At 34.5% G+C, this 19,591-nt stretch overlaps 1 pseudogene; it reads right to left on the bottom strand.

Annotated features, from left to right (window-relative positions):
* Positions 1–18,546: 18,546 nt before the first annotated feature.
* On the bottom strand, positions 18,547–19,260 carry LOC145956357 (secreted RxLR effector protein 161 pseudogene; annotated as a pseudogene).
* Positions 19,261–19,591: the final 331 nt, after the last annotated feature.

Raw genomic sequence — 19,591 nt, 5'->3', positions numbered from 1 at the left:
CAAAAGAGATTTACACACTTGATAAATCACCTTGTTGACCTTGGCAGGAAATTTGAGAAAGAAGAGCTGAATTTGAAAGTGCTGCAATGCTTGGACAGATCATGGCAAGCTAAGGTGACAGCCATTGAAGAATCAAAGGATTTGACCTCCTTGACACTTGCTACTCTATTTGGGAAGTTAAGAGAGCATGAGCAAAAGCTGCACATATTTGAAGAAAATGAACAGTAGGACAAGAAAGGCAAATGAGTGTCATTGAAAGCCTTGAAATCTGCCAAAGGAAAAGAGGTGTGTGAAGAATCAAGCTCCAATGATTTCGAAACTGAGAACTTCAATTTATTGGTGAAGAAGTTCAGAAAATTCATAAGGAGAAAGAAAAATTCCCCCCTACAAATTCAATAGAAAGACAAACAAGAAAGAGGAAGCAAGTACATCCTCCTTCAATTGCTTTGAATGTGGAAAATCGGGGCACATGAAAGCTGAGTGTCCAAACCTCTTGAAGAAGCAATAAGAGGAGAAGAAAAGCAAGAAAAATAGAAAAGGGAAGAGAGCCTACATTGCTTGGGAAGATAATGACTCAAGCACAACAAGTGATGAATCCGAATGTGAGGAGAACAACTTGTGTTTGATGGCTGGAGCTGACCAAGACACAATTGTAAGTGATTCTGACCTTGAATCTAATCCGGACTATGATCAACTCCAAGAAGCTTTTATACAAATTCATGAAGAGGCTGTGAAATTAGATGCCTTGAATTCAAAGCTGAAAAACAAGCTGAAATGGTATGAAAATGCTTTAATTAAAGCTGAACAAGAGCTTGAGGATTTGAAACATGAGCATGAAAATCTTCAAACTATGTTTAACTTTAGTGAAGCTCATTGTGAAAACTCCACCTCCTCAATAGATGTTTATGAAAATTGCAAGACTTTTGAAAAAGAAAATGCTGATTTAAAATCTACTCTTGCAAAGTTCACTAATGGAAATGCAAATTTAAATATTCTTTTGGGAAAACAAAGAAACACTTTTGATAGGAGTGGACTTGGTTTTAATCAAAGCATGAACATGCCATTTAAGTCAAAGAAAGAAGCTTTTAAGAAAAACCAAAATTTTAGAAAATTTAAAAGCAATTTCTCTAGGCAAACAACTTGTTTTTATTGCTGTAAAAGAGTTCATACAATAAGGATCTGCTATTCTAGGAAATATGGAGTTCCAAATGGAGAGATGGTTTGGGTTGAAAAGAGCCAAAGGCTGAGAACTAACCTACAAGGACCCTTCACATGGGTACCTAAATTTTTTCTCTGAATCTTTGTTGTAGGAATGCTTGAGGGCCAAGAATCTACTTTGGTATCTTGATAGTGGCTGCTCAAGGCATGTGACTGGGGATCCTTCAAAGTTCGCAAGTCTGAAATTGAAGAATGAAGGGTATGTTACCTATGGTGACAACAACAAAGGGAGAATTCTTGGCCATGGCAATGTTGGTAACTCCTCCTCTCAAACATTGATTGAGAATGTATTGCTTGTTGATGGATTGAAACATAATTTGTTGAGTATAAGTCAACTAAGTGACAAAGGCTTTAAAATTGAATTTGATAATACATGTTGCTTGATATGTGATAAAAAGACTAAAGAAATCAGATTCATAGGAAAAAGAATTGACAATATATATATGCTTGACTTAGAACACTAAATAGCAATCTCAAACACTAAGTGCTTAATAACTCAAGAAGAAAACATATGGCTTTGGCATAAGAGAGCTGCACACATTCATATGGATCATTTGAATAAACTGAGTAGGAAAGAATTAGTGGTTGGTTTACCTAAACTCAAGTTTAGTAAGGAAAAACTATGTGATGCTTGTCAAAAGGGCAAGCAAGTGAAGGCTAGCTTTAAAAGCAAAAATTAGATTTCCACAACTAGACCTTTGCAATTAATTCACATGGATTTGTTTGGTCCTTCAAGAACCATGAGCTTAGGTGGAAACTACTATGGTTTAGTGATTGTTGATGACTACTCAAGATACACATGGGTTATGTTTCTTGCAAAAAAATGATGCTTTTAATGCCTTTAGAAAATTTGCCAAGCTTGTTCAAAATGAGAAATATTTAAACATTACCTCTATAAGAAGTGACCATGGAGGTCAATTTCAAAACATAATGTTTCAAGAATTCTGTGAGGAACATGGTATAAACCATAATTTCTCAGCACCTAGGACACCTCAACAAAATGGGGTTGTTGAGAGGAAAAATAGGTCCTTAGAAGAACTTGCTAGGACAATGTTAAATGAAACAAAATTGCCAAAATATTTTTGGGCTGATGCTATTAACACAACTTGTCATGTGTTAAACAAAGTTCTGATCCGGCCTATATTAAAGAAAACACCCTATGAAATTTACAATGGAAGGAAGCCTAACATTTCATATTTTAGAGTGTTTGGGTGTAAGTGCTATGTGCTGAACAATGGAAAAGAGCAACTTGGAAAATTTGATGCAAAGGCTAATGAGGCAATCTTTATAGGATACTCTACAAATAGTAAAGCCTATAGAATTTATAATAAGAGAACCCTGGTTGTAGAAGAGTCTGTCCATGTGGTATTTGATGAATCTAACAAACAAGAGACAAGGCAAACTGAAATTGAAGATTTAACTGAATTGCTTGATCAACCTCTATTGGAGAATGAACCAAATGATAAGCCTAAGGAGAGTGTATCACATGAAAATACAAAGGAAACTAGTGAACAATTGCCCAAGGAATGGAAAACTTCTAGGGACTTATCAATGGATAACATAATTGGAAATATTGGTAGGGAGTCTCAACTAGAAGTGCCATCAAGAATATCTGCAACACTATGGCATTTGTGTCACAAGTTGAACCTAAGAGCATTGATGAAGCACTAAAAGATGAACATTGGTTAATGGCCATGCAAGAGGAACTAAATCAGTTTGAAAGAAATGAAGTGTGGGATTTAGTGCCATTACCAAAAGATTATCCAATTATAGGAACCAAGTGGGTTTTTAGAAATAAGCTTGATGAATCTGGGATAATTCTAAGAAATAAGGCAAGACTAGTGGCTAAGGGGTATAATCAAGAAGAGGGAATTGATTATGATGAGACTTTCGCCCCTGTAGCAAGGATAGAGGCCATTAGATTACTTCTTGCTTATTCCTCCATAATGAATTTCAAGCTTTATCAAATGGATGTGAAAAGTGCATTCCTCAATGGGTTGATACAAGAGGAAGTGTATGTTGAACAACCACCAGGCTTTGTGGACTTTAAGAATCCTAATCATGTGTACAAGCTCAAAAAGGCACTCTATGGATTGAAGCAAGCTCCAAGATCATGGTATGACAGGTTGAGCAAGGAGAATTTGAAATACCTCTCTATGCAAATGATACAATGTATGTACAAATCTATGTGGATGATATTGTATTTGGATCTACAAATACCTCTCTATGCAAAGAATTTGCTAAAACCATGCAAGGAGAATTTGAAATGTCAATGATGGGGGAGCTTACATTCTTTTTGGGGTTGCAAGTCAAACAAATGAATGATGGAATTTTCATAAGTCAAAGCAAGTATTGCAATGAACTTCTGAAAAAGTTTGGTATGGAAGGGTGTAAGGAGGCTACCACACCAATATCAAACAATTGCAATCTTGACTTAGATGAGAAAGGAATAGCTGTTGATAGTTCAAAGTATAGAGGTATCATTGGATCACTCTTATATTTGACAGCTAGTAGGCCTGATATGATGTTTGTTGTGTGCCTTTGTGCAAGATTTCAGGCTAATCCTAAAGAATCTCACATGAAGAGTGTAAAGAGAATTCTTAAATATTTGTAAGGTACAACCAATGTAGGTTTGTGGTATCCAAAGGGAGTCTCACTAAGTCTGATAGGTTACTCAGATTCAGACTATGCTGGGTGTAGACTAGATAGAAAGAGCACAAGTGGTACTTGTCACCTATTAGGTAGTGCACTTGTTTCATGGCATAGCAAAAAGCAAGCTTGTGTTGCCTTAAGTACAGCTGAGGATGAGTATATAGCTGCTGGAAGTTGTTGTGCTCAAATTCTTTGGATGAAGCAACAATTAAGAGATTATGGAGTTGAGCTAAATTAAATACCTTTGAGATGTGACAACACAAGTGCAATAAATCTGACCAAAAATCCAATTTTGCACTCTAGGATAAAACATATTGAGATAAGACACCACTTTTTGAGAGAACATGTTCAAAGGAATGATTTTGTTGTAGAGTTTGTAGAGACTAGCAAACAATTAGCTGATATATTTACAAAACCTCTACCAAGGGAAAGATTCAACCAATTAAGAATTGAATTAGGAATAATCAATGAATCATGTTTGAATTGATTATGCTTTGAGAGTGATAGTTAGAAATGTGTGATACATTAATACATAGAAGAGAGTATTCAAGTGGCAAATTAGACTTGGTGTAATTTGAAAGGATAAAAATTCTGAGAAGCAAACCTTCTCTAGAATAATCGATTATCTTAAAATATAATCGATTATTTTAAGTAAACCCATGATAATAATTGATTATTTGGGTAATAATCGATTATCTGGGAGATGAAGAATTCAAAGAGCCACTGGAATAATAGATTATTTGGGGAATAATCGATTATCTGGTAAGAAGAATCTGAAGTGTCACTGTAATAATCGATTATCTAGGGAAATAATCGATTATCTAAGAAGGGGAATCTGAAAGGCCACTGGAATAATCGATTATCTTGGGAAATAATCGATTATCTGGGCGAAGTTAGGAGAAACTACTCTCTGTAATAATCGATTATCTTGAAAATAATCGATTATCCATATCAGAGTATGTTTTCAAAGGGATTTTGCTAATGCAAATAATCGATTATTTGCATAAATAATCGATTATCTGGGCGACGTTTAAAATTTTGAGGCATTTGAACAGTTAAATACGCGCCAAACCCTTAAAACCTCTTATAACTCTCCCACTCAGAAGTTGTTAGGGCAAAAATTCTCAAAAACCTCTCCTTCTCTCATTTTCTCATTTTCTCTCAAACCCACAAACCCTAACTCTCTCAACTCTCTCATTTTCTTCTTCTTCTTCAATACCCACTCTTGGCATCTTCATCAAAGAGACCTAAAAAGCTTGAAGTGAGGGGAGCAAACGCCCTCTACCCTCTGGGCAACTGGTTTCAAAGTGGTTCCCGGATGAGAAGACTCAAGAATACTACTTTGAGTGGTATGTTGGTCGAAGAATCATTCCACCGAAGACTCTTAAGCTTGAGTGGTTTAAGAATGAAGGTTTCAGTTTCCCAACCCTTCTAGAGCACCAAGAACTGGGGAAGTTTTTGGAAATGGAGGGACCATATTACCCTGAGTTGATCAGGTTATTTCTCTGTTTTGCCACAAGCAATGAGGGAATCATGCAATCGGTGGTGAAAGGAAAAATGATTAAGTTGGATGGGCCAACATTGAAGGCTGCTGCGGGGCTGAGTGGCTCGGAACCAGAGAAACCCCAACCCTTCAATTTTGGGGATTTTGAAGAACTGACAACCTTCTGGGACTGTTAGAGGAACCTGGTGAATACCAACTATGAAAGTTTCTGGCGGGAGGTATGAAAAAGAATTCCCGCTTAATTTCTTTTATCATTGCTTGGATGTTGAAACCTCGCTTACATAACCATGCTCAAATTTCAAGAGATGACATTTTACTTATGCATGTGATTAAGAAGAAAATTAAGATTGATTGGGTGTCAGTCGTTAATGATTGTATGTGGAAAGCTAGACGGAAGGAAGATGGACCAATTCCGTATGCTCTGTTGTTGTCAAAGATTTTTGAAAATGCAGGTGTGGACTTGACAGGGGAAAGGAAAATAATTTTACATGCTTCGAACAAGATTGAAAAATCTTCCTTGCATCATATGGGGATGCTTAAACACGAAGATAAATGGGTGTTTAAAGGAGATGTACCTCCAACCCCTGAGCCGGAAACCAATGAAGACGGTGTTCCGTCACATGATGAGGATCAACCACCACAGGTGGAAGCTGAACCTGGCAGAGAACCAGAAGCTGAGCCAAAACCATTCTCACCTTTTGAGAAAATCATGCTAAATAAACTTGATGCAGTGATGGAAATGTCTCGAAGACATGAATCTTTATTTTCTGGTATTCTTGACAGGTTTGATGATCTTGATCATGAGGTGAAGCTGCTCAAGACTCACCTAGGCATACCTGAAGATGAAGATTGATTTCTATTCTGTTCTGATGCTTAGTTTTAATTAGGTTTTTAAATTCTGTTTTTGAATTATCATTTTCAATTTGGTTGTAATAGTTTAAGTCTGAAACAATTTATCTGCTTTGTGCTGTTGAACAATTAATTTCTGGTGAAATTTGAAATTTATATTGTTGATATGATGGTTTGATTGTGATACCAAATTGTGATTTGGATGGCTGGTGCATTGATGCTCTGTTTTTGAGCATATGTGTTGATGTTCTGTTTTTAATTGTATTATTTTTAATGAGCTTGGTTGATTGCTGATTAGAATGCTCTGTTTTGAGCATGAATGATTGTTGATATATTGTTGATGTTTTGGGTTGTAAAATTCTGAGTTGTATTTTGTATCTTGTAATTTTTGATTGATCAAATAACTCTGGCTGAGATGGTGTTGTTCACAAGGATTGAGTCTAATACCTATGATGTGTTATACTTGTTTTTGGTATGATTCTGAGTACTTAAGGAATGTGCATATGGCTTATATTGTGTAAAACATAGCTTGGTTTGTTTTTGATAATGCCAAAGGGGGAGAAAGGTCGTTTTGTGTATATGGTTGTTGTTTTGCAGGTATTGTGCTTGTGTGTGTGTATGTTTTTGCAGGATTTGTATGTTGAAATTAGAAGCACAAATGGTTAAAGCCTAGATTGGTTGTCATCATCAAAAAAGGGGAGATTGTTGAGCTTAGAGAAGCCTGAACTTGATGAGGTCAAGATTATCTCTGAAGCTTAAAGGAGTTTTGATGATCACAAAATGTGTGTCAAGGACAACAACAAACAACAACAACTTAGAAGACAAAAACAAAGTCAAAGAAAGTGCTATGTAATAGAAATTAGTGTATAAATTGTTTTGAATGATTTTATGTGTTGTGTGTGCTGTGTGCATAAGCTAAATCTATATCTAAACTAATTAGAGAGTGTATGATGATGAGTTAAAAGGGCTAAAAAGTTATTTTGAGACTTAAAATGAAGTTTTGAAAACTAACTCAAAATAATTGATTATCATTAAATATAATCGATCATTCCAGCAACAGGCAAAATGGGATGCCTTGCTGCAATAATCGATTATTTGCCAAATAATCGATTATCCCAAAAATGACTCTCTGGAATAATCGATTATCCAGCAAAATAATCAATTATATTGTTCTTGGTTGGTTTCTAAAAAACCTGAAGAACAAAATAATCGATTATTCTTTAAAATAATCGATTATCTGGGTCTGAAACTTTTATAAATAGTTTGAACTTTTAGAAACTTCAGACAAGAGTTAGAACTGATAATCAAATTTAGAAAAAAGTTTTTGTGGAGTCTTTGTGACAATCTTGGAGAGTTTTCTTTGTGAATCCAAGAAGAAAAACGCTTGTGAAAAACTTTGAAAGAGGATCATCATCATCATCACATTCTTGAAAGGGGAAGATTAAGATTTGCTTTTGAATTTCAGGTGAATTCGTTCCTTTATTCTTTGTGAATACTTGTAAAATCTTGAGAAGGGTTTCTCAAGTGGTAAGGTTTCTTGTAGTGGGTTTCTACAAGGGGTGCTTTATTGGGGTCAAGAAAGTGGTTATCTTTAGTGTTGAAGTATATGCATGTGTGTATGCTTGTAAACCTTCTTCATTGAGATAGTGGAACAAATCTTGATCAGGTGCTGATTGAGGACTAGATGTAGGTCACATGTGGAGTGGTTGAACCAGTATAAAAGACTTGTGCAATCTTCTTCTACCTTTATCTTTTACTTTGAGTAATATCTTGGTTGAACATTAAAGAAGATAATTCTTGATTAACATGTGTGTGTGAATATTGATGGTTTAATCTGAATTAGAGCATTACATTTAAACCTCATTATTTTGTAATCAAGAAAGCATATAACATTCATTTTTCTATAAGCAAGTCTTTGAATAAACTTCCTTGAAAATTCAGTCTTAGAAAAGTTTAAGTGAAATAAAGATCCTAAATACTCTGAAATTTTTTAAAGGGTCATAGAATCCAATTCACCCCCCCTCTTGGATTGTGCCATTCTTTTCTAACAGTTTCCAAAGAACTTGTGGCAGTGCATGTGAGTGTTCCTCTACACATGAGGATATGAGAAGATGGCTCAAGTCAGAGAGAGGTTTTTTGTAAAGTTTTTGTTTCAAAGGTATCTCCTTGAACTATCTCTAGAGAGGGAACACTAGGCTCTCTAGAATCCTCTTGTTTACTAGTGTTTAGAAGTTTTTTTTTTCATTTTTTTTTATTTTCTTTTCCTTTCTCTTGCTCACGTTTGGTCTTCATTTGTACTTGATCTTCCATCACCTGTGAAGGTGATAAAGGATGAAGCACAAACTTCTTACCCTTATGAATGAAAGTTATTTTATTAGTTAGGCCATCATGATGTGTTTGTTTATCAAATTGCCATGGCCTACCCAATAAAATATGACAAGCTTCCATGGGAACTACATCACATTTGACTTTATCTTGATAGTTCCCAATAGAAAACTCTACTTCCACTTGTTGGTTGACCACCATATCCCCATCATCATTAAGCCAATGAAGTTGATAAGGTTTGGGATGGGGTGTGGTAGTCAAGACCAACTTTTCAACCATCCTAGTGCTACAACAATTGCACCAAGATCCACTATCCACTATAAGAGAACAAGCTTTGTTTGAAATATTGCATCTTGTATGAAAGATGTTCTCTCTTTGGGATTGTGTATCACTAGGTTGGTTATTGAGGACCCTTCTCATCATAAGAAGTTCCCCATTGTAAGGGTAAGTGACCTCACATGACTCTCCCTCACTTGCTTCTTCTTCATCTTCACTTGAAGATGAAGAAGTAGTAGCTTCATCTTGGCTACTATAAATGTCTTGGCCCCTTAGAATCATAACCTTTTTATTAGGGCATTCAGAAGCAATGTGGCCTCTCCCAAGACATTTAAAGCACTTTATGTCACTAGACTTGGTGCTAGTGTGTGAGGTGTTGTTCTTTTTTTTCTTTTTCTTTACCCTTGTCTAGATTTTTGGAGGAGTCAAAAGTATTTTTCTTTTCAAAAGTGTTTTGCTTGCCCTCCCTCTTGTAGTCAACCTTTGAGTAAAAAGATGAGTATGAGCTTGTTTTGAAGTTCTTTCTTAAATTTTGTTGTTCAACCTTGATACAAAGTTGAACCAAGTCATTCAAATCTCTATAAGGAAGAAGCTCAACCTTATCTCTTATCTCAAAAGTCAACCCACTCAAAAATCTAGCAATGGTAATATTTTCCTCCTCCCTAATGCCATCCCTCATTAAGTATAACTCCATCGTTTGTCTATACTCTTCCATAGTCATGTTTCTCTGATGGAGTCTTTGGAGCTTGTTGGTAAGCTCCCTAGTGTAGTAAGAGGGAATATGCCTCCTTCTCAAGGCTCCTTAATTCATTCCAATATTGAATTGGAGGATCATTATGGAGATGCCTATCCCTAACAAGGGATGTCCACCAATACATGGCATGACCTTGAAAGCTTAAGGTGGCTAGGGATACTTTTCTTTCTTCACTCACTTGATGGCAAGTGAAAATTTGTTCAACCTTCATCTCCCAATCAAGGTACCTCTCAACATCATCTTTGCCATGAAAATAAGGGAGATCTACCCTAGATTCCCTTGCTTTGGGAGTCCCATGAACTCTTCTAGGAGGTTGTTGGTAATGATCACCTAAGGCTAGGCTATCATCATGCATAGACTCTCCTATGGTTGAACTATGAGTTTGGGAGTTATGTCTACTTCAGTGCTTTTGGTGTAATTTTTCTTCTTTTTCCTTTAACAAACGAATTTCCTCCTCCAAAAGAGCAAGTTGAGCCTCTATTTCAAGTTTTTCTTTTAGTCTTTGTCTAGACTCTTGCTCTTTCCAAATTTTGAGTGATCTTAATTCATGTGATACTTTGGCCATGTCATTGTAATCACTTGAATTAATATCACTTTGAGGAGTAGAAAATTCTTCCATTATATGAGAAAGATTTCTTTTGATAAAAGAAGTTTGGAAAACAATTTTTTTACAAGGTTAAGACTAAATACTTGGAGGACTAAGTATACAAATTGAACTTTGGAGGGAGATGAGCTACTAAGAGCCACTTAATAACCAAGTCTCTTCAAGTAAAAATTACTAATCTCTCTTGTAGTTAATCTCCACCAAAATCTTTTCAATGAAAATTATTTTTTTGTGATTTGTGAGCTAAGATAAACTAGACGAATTAAAGCACTAAAACAAATATGATTGCAAGAATTTAAAACTAGCTAAACGTTTTCATAGGGTGAGAGCTTGAGAGGTACCAAAGACCAATCAATGACCACTCTCACAGAGTCTAACGAAAATTAGAAACCTAAGGAGAGATGGTTGTGTACCAAAGACACACCCAAGACACTCCTAAAAATGGCCAAATTACAATGAATTACAAACTGAACAGCAAAGTAAACAAGTGGCTTCAAGATAAGTCAAAAATAGCCACCAAAATTAGTGAGAGATTAGAGACCAATTTTGCAACAAAATTTCAAAGTAGTAAGGAAAATTTGGTCTCTAAATCCGTCACTAATACTCTGTTTTTTATTTTTTTAAAATTCAATTTCAAATCCAATGGAACTTCAATGTGTCTCCTCGGTGTATAGAGGTCCAGCAGCCACAAAATTCCAGCCAGAAAATGTTTAGTGTTTGAAATTTTGGTAGCCAAATTCGAGAGCACTCTTTGTCCCTTCCTCCTCCTTTCCTTAGTCCTCTTTTGATGAACCTTGTAGAACTAGCTTCTATGGAGATAGACTAGGTCAAAACTTAGGTCACATTTGAGTACCAAAATGAACATAAACAGCAAAGAGATTGGAGAGTTAAAGAAGACAAGAGTAGAGTTTAGGAGAAGACAATATAGATGAGCAAAGAACAAGAATTGGCTAAGACAAGAAGGAATTAACCTAGATAGGATCTAGAATTGATTAATAAAACCAAAACACTCAAAATATGTAAGCTGAAAAAAATGTATACACAAGAGGCAATCTAAAACCGAGAAGAAACTTTAAACAATTTCAACACAATCTCCTTGTATGGCTTTTACTTTGAGGAATTAGGTTTAGCTATTTTTTTTAATCACTTTGCTTTTGCATTTTGTTTTTAAACTTTGTTCTATATATTTTTTTTTTATCTTAGGAGATGCCTTTTTTCTTTTAAGCAATTTGCAAACACACACTCTCGGTCACACTTAGGTTGAAGCACAAAACCGGTTCAAATTTAAAAAAACAAATGACAAGAAAATTAGGTCAAGATGTAATGTAAATGCAACATGCTTTTTGTACTTGCTTGTTTGTTTAGCACATGGCACGGTTTTGGCTCTAAAATTCAAATTTCAAATGAATCTTAAACAAAAATTTTCAGCAAACAAGTCTCACACAAGATCAAACTCACGGATAGGAAAAAAAATTTCAAGACATTTTATAGTATAGGAAACCTAAAATCTAAGAAAAATTAAAATAAAAAAAACAAATGAAAACACAAGGTTAAACAAGCATAGCTAAGAATGATGAACAAGAAAAGAACTACACATTACTCCTAGACATGGATTCAAAAGAAAATTGACTCAAACACACAATGACCGAATAAGATTTCAAATAAGACTCAAGCAAATTAAAAAGATCATAGGCAGAAAATTCCTAAAAGCATAAGAGAATAGAGCATGATTCATGAAAAGCAATGGAACATAAACGCATCTATGATCATTCAAGCAACATGACAACTAGATCCATCAATTTTTAGGCACAATTAGATCTAGGAAAGATTAAACTCAAAATAAAATGACAAGAACACATGGATGAACAAGATGAACCACAGATCAAACAATCAAAAGACAAGAATGAGAGGCTTATCTCTTAAAGACCAAAGCTCTAGATACCACTTGATGAGGTTCCACTTGTGAATCCTCAAGAACACCTTCAAATGCTTCTCGGTTCCTTGGAAGAATGGCAAGGATGGAAGCTCCAAGAAGCATCAATGTGACCTAAACCTAACCTAGCCAAGTCCGGAAGAAGTGAAGGCTAACCTAGCTCTACAAAGAGAGGAGCTCCAGAAGGGTAGAGGTAGGTTAGAGTGACTTTCGGAGGGAGAGATTTCAATTGTGAGAAATCTCATGCATATATCCAAAAGTGATTACAACTCTCGGCCACTTAGAATATATAGGGAAAATTAGGTTAAAGGGAACCATGGGTTAGCCTAAGGTTAAGTGAAACCATGGTATGGTTTACTTAACCTTAGGCGCCCAAAATTTGAATTCAAAATTCAAATTTTGGAGCCAAACCCGGAACCACCCATGTGCACCTCATGTGGAATGTAATTTATCTTTCATTTGAGTTGCATTTCGGTCACACCATGTGCATGTGTGCACATGCCGAAATGCATACCAAATGCAAAGCTAATTACATTCTAATGAACATACACATGCAACCCTAATTAAACCCTAAATTTAAATGACCATGAAATGAAATTCCTAGTCTAATGGCCGGAAATACAAGGCCTTAAAGAAATACAAGCCCTAAGGCCCAAACCTACACTACTCCTACTCTACTTGGGCTTGAGTCAAAGCCCAACTAAACAATGTGATGGGCTATCCTTGAGCTTGGGCCCACTCCTCTTGGATCCTCCTTGCCATAGCTCTAGTAGTTGGGCCCTTGGCCCATGAGCCTCCTCCATCATTTATGAAGTACAAGTACCAAAAAATCTTTTTTTTATTCCTTTCAATTTGTTAAAAAAAATAACATCAACAAAATAATTTGGTTATCAAATATCATAAATGATATAATTAAATGCAATCGTCTTACGAATGAAGTGGTTTGTCGAGGAGACTACATGTCATCATAACTAATCATCTTATTCTAATTTGTTTTATAGTATGGTTTAAAAAGCTTTTCTTTGAAAAGTTTCCAAGTTTGTTAACATTAAAAATTGATATCCTAAGGGATCTAAGATCATATTTTGATCTAACATAAAGAAAAATGTAGCTATGATTAAGTTAACTTTCTATTAATAAAATTTCATTGATCTAAACTGCCTTTTTGTTGGAATTATCCAATACAAGCCCAATATCCTATCATTTAATTAAATCATAATTAATTAATTTTCCTTTTAAATTAAATCATATTTAATATAATGAATTTGCCCCAAATGTTTACATTGTGTGTGATCCTAATAGGTTCTCACTTAATTAGAAATAATATTGTATTTATACTAAATATTATTGACAAAGATTGGTATTTAGTGATGCGTCATTATTCCTCAATTAAAGAGAATAAATCAATGATCTAATTTCAACATTTCTACAGCCATAGTTATTGTAAGATAATTTATCCTTTCATCCTTACGCCTTTGATTGAACACGAGACATAAATGCGTCATTCTCATTTTGTCAAATCATGTTTCTCAATACCCAAGTAGATGCTCAAATATTAATGGTCTGTTATCCAATATTGGATCATTCCCACATAGCCATGAATATTTCAAACTCACTCTATTGAAAGGCCTACGGCACATCTCCTATTACGCAAGAGGGACAAGTCCTCTCTACATCACTCACATGATTCATTGTAGACCCAATTAAGTATCTTTATAATTACTCTATTAAAAATAACGTTTGATAGCATCAAAGTCTACAACTCATACATGTAAGAATCATAAACTTTGATTCAAAGGACTAATCTACAATGGTTACCATGAAAAGTGATTATGACACTTGCTTAATGTATTATGAAGCCTTCTTATAATGGGTTCATAAATATTTACCTCCAATATTTATACTTGTATTCTTGACTTTGTATCTCCATATCCATGACCCTGTGAAATATGGTCATCAATAAACTCAACTACAAATATTTTAAGAATAATGTTATTTGTTTAAAGAATCTCACAATCAATTAGACTTGATATATCTATCAAAACCATGATACAAATAAAGGATTGGCCACTAGGGCTAACTCCAATAGATACTATGTAGCTGCAAAACCAATGAGTTAGACATATTACAGGAAAACAACTCATTAATGCTAAAGTTTCATTGTTAAACTTTATATAGACATAGTCCATTAGATGCTTATCATAAAAGATATAGACCTTTGCCTTGTTTTGAACAATGTTTTATGTCTCATGATTTTAATATGTTTAGTTGTCATCAAAACAAAGTATATGGGTGTACACTTCAAGTCTTCGACCCCAACAACATTATGGTTAGGGAAGCTATCAACTTACTCAGTCTCATACTTGAGCACTTTATGTCTTGTTTGAGTGTAAGAGACAATGATAAGAAGAAAAAAGCACCTATTTCATGTGGGATTCTTTTTACCAAGATCTTAGAGGAACTTGGGATTGACAATTCTCATGATGAAATTGAAAAAGGAGTGTTAGAAGTTAATCTAACAACAGTGAGGAAAATTAAATTTGTTTAGCACTTCTCTTAGTATAAAGAAAATTATTTGAAAGTAAAGGTGGAAGCCCACTACGTAGATAATACCTCGTCTACCAAGCCCAAGTCTAAAAAGCAACCTATCAAACAAACCTTTACTAGAGTCCAATCCATATCATTTTCCTTTCTTAAAATAGACAAACCCACTAAAAAACCACAATATTTACTCCCCACCTAAACATTTACACCACCAAGACCATGTTGACCAAGCTCAAGATGAAGACATGTTGCATTTAATTTTGATGATTACAAATTATAAGCCTCTTGAATGATAAAAGTGCAAATTGTAGCTTGTTATGTGTTTATGCTATGTTACATGTGTGTTTTTTGCTTTGTAGGTAACTTAGCTTTAAATCTCTATCCAGATGATGTTTGATAATGAAAAGAGGTTTCAAAAATGATTTGAAAAGAGTATTAGCATGAAAAATTTAGATATTAAGTCTTCACTTAAAATAATTGATTATCTTAAGTAATAATCGATTATTTGCTCTATTTTTCAATAGCTCGAAAAAATTGTTGCAATAATTGATTACCAACCAAATAAACGATTATTTTAGACCCAATTTGATAAAATAATTGATTATTATTCAAAATAATTGATTAAACTGTTCTTGGTTAATTTCTAGATCTACAAAAAATAAAATAATCAATTATCCATGAAAATAATCAATTATTTTGGTCATAAAACTCTATATATCATTTTTCATGTTTGGAACTCAAGGAACTTGAATCTTAGTGATATTAATTTTGAAAATACTCTTTGAAAAATGTTTCTCTTTGCAATAAAAGGTTTTGTCAAGTCAAAAGACGATCATCTAAATTTAAAGTTTTAATGCTAACAAATAAAGTATTTTTAGAAGAAATGTTTGAGAAAACATCTTTAAAATGTATCTTTGAAAGACTTATCAGATGAAGTATAAAATGCAAATCGTTTATAAGATAATTGTTAATCAGATGAAGCATACAATTTGTCTCATAAATTAAATACGTATCATTTATTGAGACTAATGACAAAGTTTGCTCTGAATGTTTCATTTCTCAATAGATCGAATCAAAAGACCATCTCAGAACTCACAATTAAAGAGAAGAACTCCATAACCAAATCCCTGAGATCACAGAGAAAAATAGATAAAGTCACTACTATAGCTGTTCTACACTAACATTGGTTTTACAAGCTCCATTTGGTAGAAAAGTTGATAAGTAGTCTCCTTGATCAAATAAGAGGTACTATTTGGTGAAATGCATTTAATGCTCGCATTAAATGTGCCAAACGGTTACCTGCCAACATAAGAGAAGATGATGAAGATAGAAAAAGCAAACTTATGAGCTGGACTCAAAGTGTTTCAACAGTCATCTGCTCCAGACTACTATATAAGAAGATTCAAAGCACAAGAAAGATAAAGACACTAATTGTAATTGATTCATATACATATGTAAAAAAAACACTCACTACAAGAAAATTATTATATAGTGACACATACTCTATAGTGACACAATATGTGTCATTAAAAACTACTTTTACCCACACAAAAAATATAATATATGTTGATATATTGTTAAAAAGTGTGGGTATAGACTATAGTGACATACAAAATATGTTGTTAAATCTTATTCAAAATTAACACTAAAATCGTATGTAAATATATGTCAAATAGATATATACCTACATATATTGTACCTATAGTGACACTTTTTGTATGTCATTATATGTAACATTTTTTTATAGTGACTCTCTAAAAATCTATTTTTTCTTGTATACATTCATTGCTCTATAGTTGGTTGTATAACGTCTAACTGAGACAAATACAAAATTTGAGTAACCTTTATAACAATTGTTATAAGGTTGAGCCCGAAGAGGCTTTTCTATAAGAGTATACTTGTTTTGAGCTGAAGTTAGCGGAAATACACATAGAAGGGGGGGTTGAATGTGTGTGTCTATTCTTGAAGGAAGATTTTTTGAAATTGTTTCGCAAGGATAGTTTCTAAGTTGAGTATTTCAATCTTGGTTGGAAAACTTAAGCAGATTTTTCTGTTAGTGATTTTTCCAAAATAAATTTTCCATTTTAAAAAATTGAGTAAATTTGTTTTTCGTCTAAAAGGTTTCTATCGTCCAAAGAAAAAATTGTTTCTCAGTTTCAATGATCAAGTGTGTTTTCGTCTAATAGTTTGTTAAAAAAAAAGTACATGAAAGACAAATTAAGTCGTGTTGAAAAATAAAAAGAATGCACAGATGTTTATACTGGTTCACTCAATCTGAGCTACGTGCAGTCTCCTTCAACCGAAGGGTTCCACTAATCACAAACGATTATAAGTATTCTCAACCACTTCTGGCTCATCAACTTGACGCTAGTATTCTGAACCACTTCTGGTTCACAAGTATTTTTGACCAGTTCTGGGCCGCTAGCTTCACTTAATAGCGCTAGTATTCTCATCCATTTCTGGTTCACAAGTATTCTTTCTACTAGCCTCTTCAGGCTTGATAGCAAGTAAGGGTGTTGAGTGTGTTTGCAACTCTCATAGAGAGGATAGGATAATTTCTACACTCACTAAGGTGCACAGCCATAGTCTTACAGGGATAAGTGTCTAAGTGTTTGTTTACTCTCGTAGAGAGGATGGACTATTAGCAACACTCACTAAGATAAGCTATCTTAGTTTTACACAGATAGGCAGGAAGTACTTTTAGAAGAAAAATAGTTTATGCTCTTTGCTTTCTTTTTCGTTTTGCACATTTTCTCTACTTCTCAGTTCTTGTTGCTTCTTCTTCTTGGCCTTGATACTTATACACTTTTGATAAATCTAACCGTTGTTTGGATTCAACTTTTCCTGTTGGATCGTAGCCTCGTGTTGTTGCAGATGAAGCCTTCGATCATGTTCATGTAAATCTTCACATTTAATGCATTTAATCTTGCATTAAATGTTTGCTTGTATTCGTGGAGTTTTTTTGTGTAGTTAATTACTTCGATATCTGACTTCAATCATGATCTAGGTATATTTGTACCTTCCTCATCAATTTAGTTGTTGCGGTGCTGTCTTTTTCTGAAAAGTAGGTGTCCTTTCTCTAACACACTTAGCTTTGACTTGTGAATCCGTGCTTGCCTATTTTTGTGCCTTCTGTATTCACGTTGATGTCCTCTTGTGTTTCTTGTATGATTTCTTTCAATGTGATTAGTGGACTTCAGATGTGCTTCAGTATTTTTGACATCGTCTGGTTACAAGATACTACGTCTGATCTTGACTACCCTTTTTGTCTGGTTATAGGGGTGATAACTCCGCCTTCTAGTTTATTTGATTCTTTTTGATGGTCACTTCATGTTGATGTCTAGCCAATTTGTGTCTGATGCCTCAGGCTTCTGCTGATAGACTTTGTATTTAGCCTTGCGCCTGAATCAACCTTAGTCTTGATACTGGCCTTTCTATCGTCTGATGTTTTGTCCAGCCAGATTATATGCTTGATCATGTTTCATTGTTTGAACTTTTTGTTATCCGACTGAAACACTAATGCACATGTTAGTAATAACAATATGTATTATATTTGTCATATTCAAAACCTTGGTGGGAATTGTGAATGCGCTTCGTCTGACTTAACAATCTCCCCCTTTTTGATGATGAAAAATATAATCTATCGAGTTCATCCATGTTTATACAAATCAAGCATTTATGTATTAGACACAGAGCACAAATCAGGAAGGTAGCAGATATTAGATATATGGTGTAAGGGATATATTTGTTTTCTTAAGGTCCTAAGGTTCCTCCCCCTTACTTAGTGATCGGTTTCGGTTTAGTTTAGTGTGATAGATTTTGTATTCTTTTCTCCCCCTTTGTGATCATCAAAAAGAAATAGAGGGTCAGTATTAATCAGCTATCAGCTAGACATATCTATCTTCTTGAAGGGGTTTGGTGAAGATATCAACTAGTTGTTCCTCAGTCTTAACATAGACTAGTTCAAATGTTCCTTTTTGCACATGATCTCTAATGAAATGATGTTTAATCTCTATATGCTTAGTCCTAGAATGCAAAACAGGATTTTTAGAAATGTTAATAACAGTAGTGTTATCACAGAGTACAGGAATACTACTTTCGTAAATATCGTAGTCTTCCAGTTGATGTTTGATCCAGAGCAGCTGCGTAAGACATTGTCCTGCGGCCACATACTCAACTTCACAAGTTGATAAGGCAATTGTACTTTGCCTCTTACTAGTCCATGAGACCAAGTAGCGTCCAAGGAAATGACATCCTCCGCTAGTGCTTTTTCTCTCCCATTTGTCTCCTGCATAATCTGCATCACAATATCCTAGAAGAGAAACATTTTGGCTTCTATAGAAGTTGATGCCTAGGTTAGGTGTTCCTTTAAGATATCTTAAAATTATTTTAACCGCTTGTAAGTGTAACTCCTTAGGTCGTACTTGGAATCTAGCACAGACGCAGACGTTGAACATGATATCGGGTCTTGACGCTGTTAGGTACAACAGAGAGCCAACCATTCCTCGGTACATTGTGCTATCAATTTCTGGTGATTCTTCGTCCAAACCAAGAGTAGTTGAAGGATGCATTGGTGTTTCCATTGGTTTTGTATCTTCCATTTTAAACTTCTACAGTAATTCTTTTGTATACTTCGTTTGATGGATTTTGACTCCTTCATCTGACTGGACGACTTGAAGTCCTAAAAAGAACTTTAGTTCTCCCATCATACTCATTTCAAATTCATCATGCATAAGCTTGGAAAACTCTTGGCATAGATTTTCATTAGTAGCACCAAAAACTATATCGTCTACGTAGATTTGGACTATTATGAAATCATCCTTGATTACTTTTCTAAACAAAATGCTGTTAATTTTGCCTCTTCTAAAGTTATTATCTGTTAGAAATGAGCTTAGTTTTTCATACCATGCACGCGGTGCTTGTTTTAATCCA

This window comes from Cajanus cajan, chromosome 3 (genome assembly GCF_000230855.2).
Source record: "Cajanus cajan strain Asha chromosome 3, NIPB_CcT2T_4, whole genome shotgun sequence".
Classification (NCBI taxonomy): domain Eukaryota; kingdom Viridiplantae; phylum Streptophyta; class Magnoliopsida; order Fabales; family Fabaceae; genus Cajanus; species Cajanus cajan.
The sequence above is the reverse complement of the archived record's forward strand: the minus strand, read 5'-3'. Positions and strand labels throughout refer to the sequence as shown.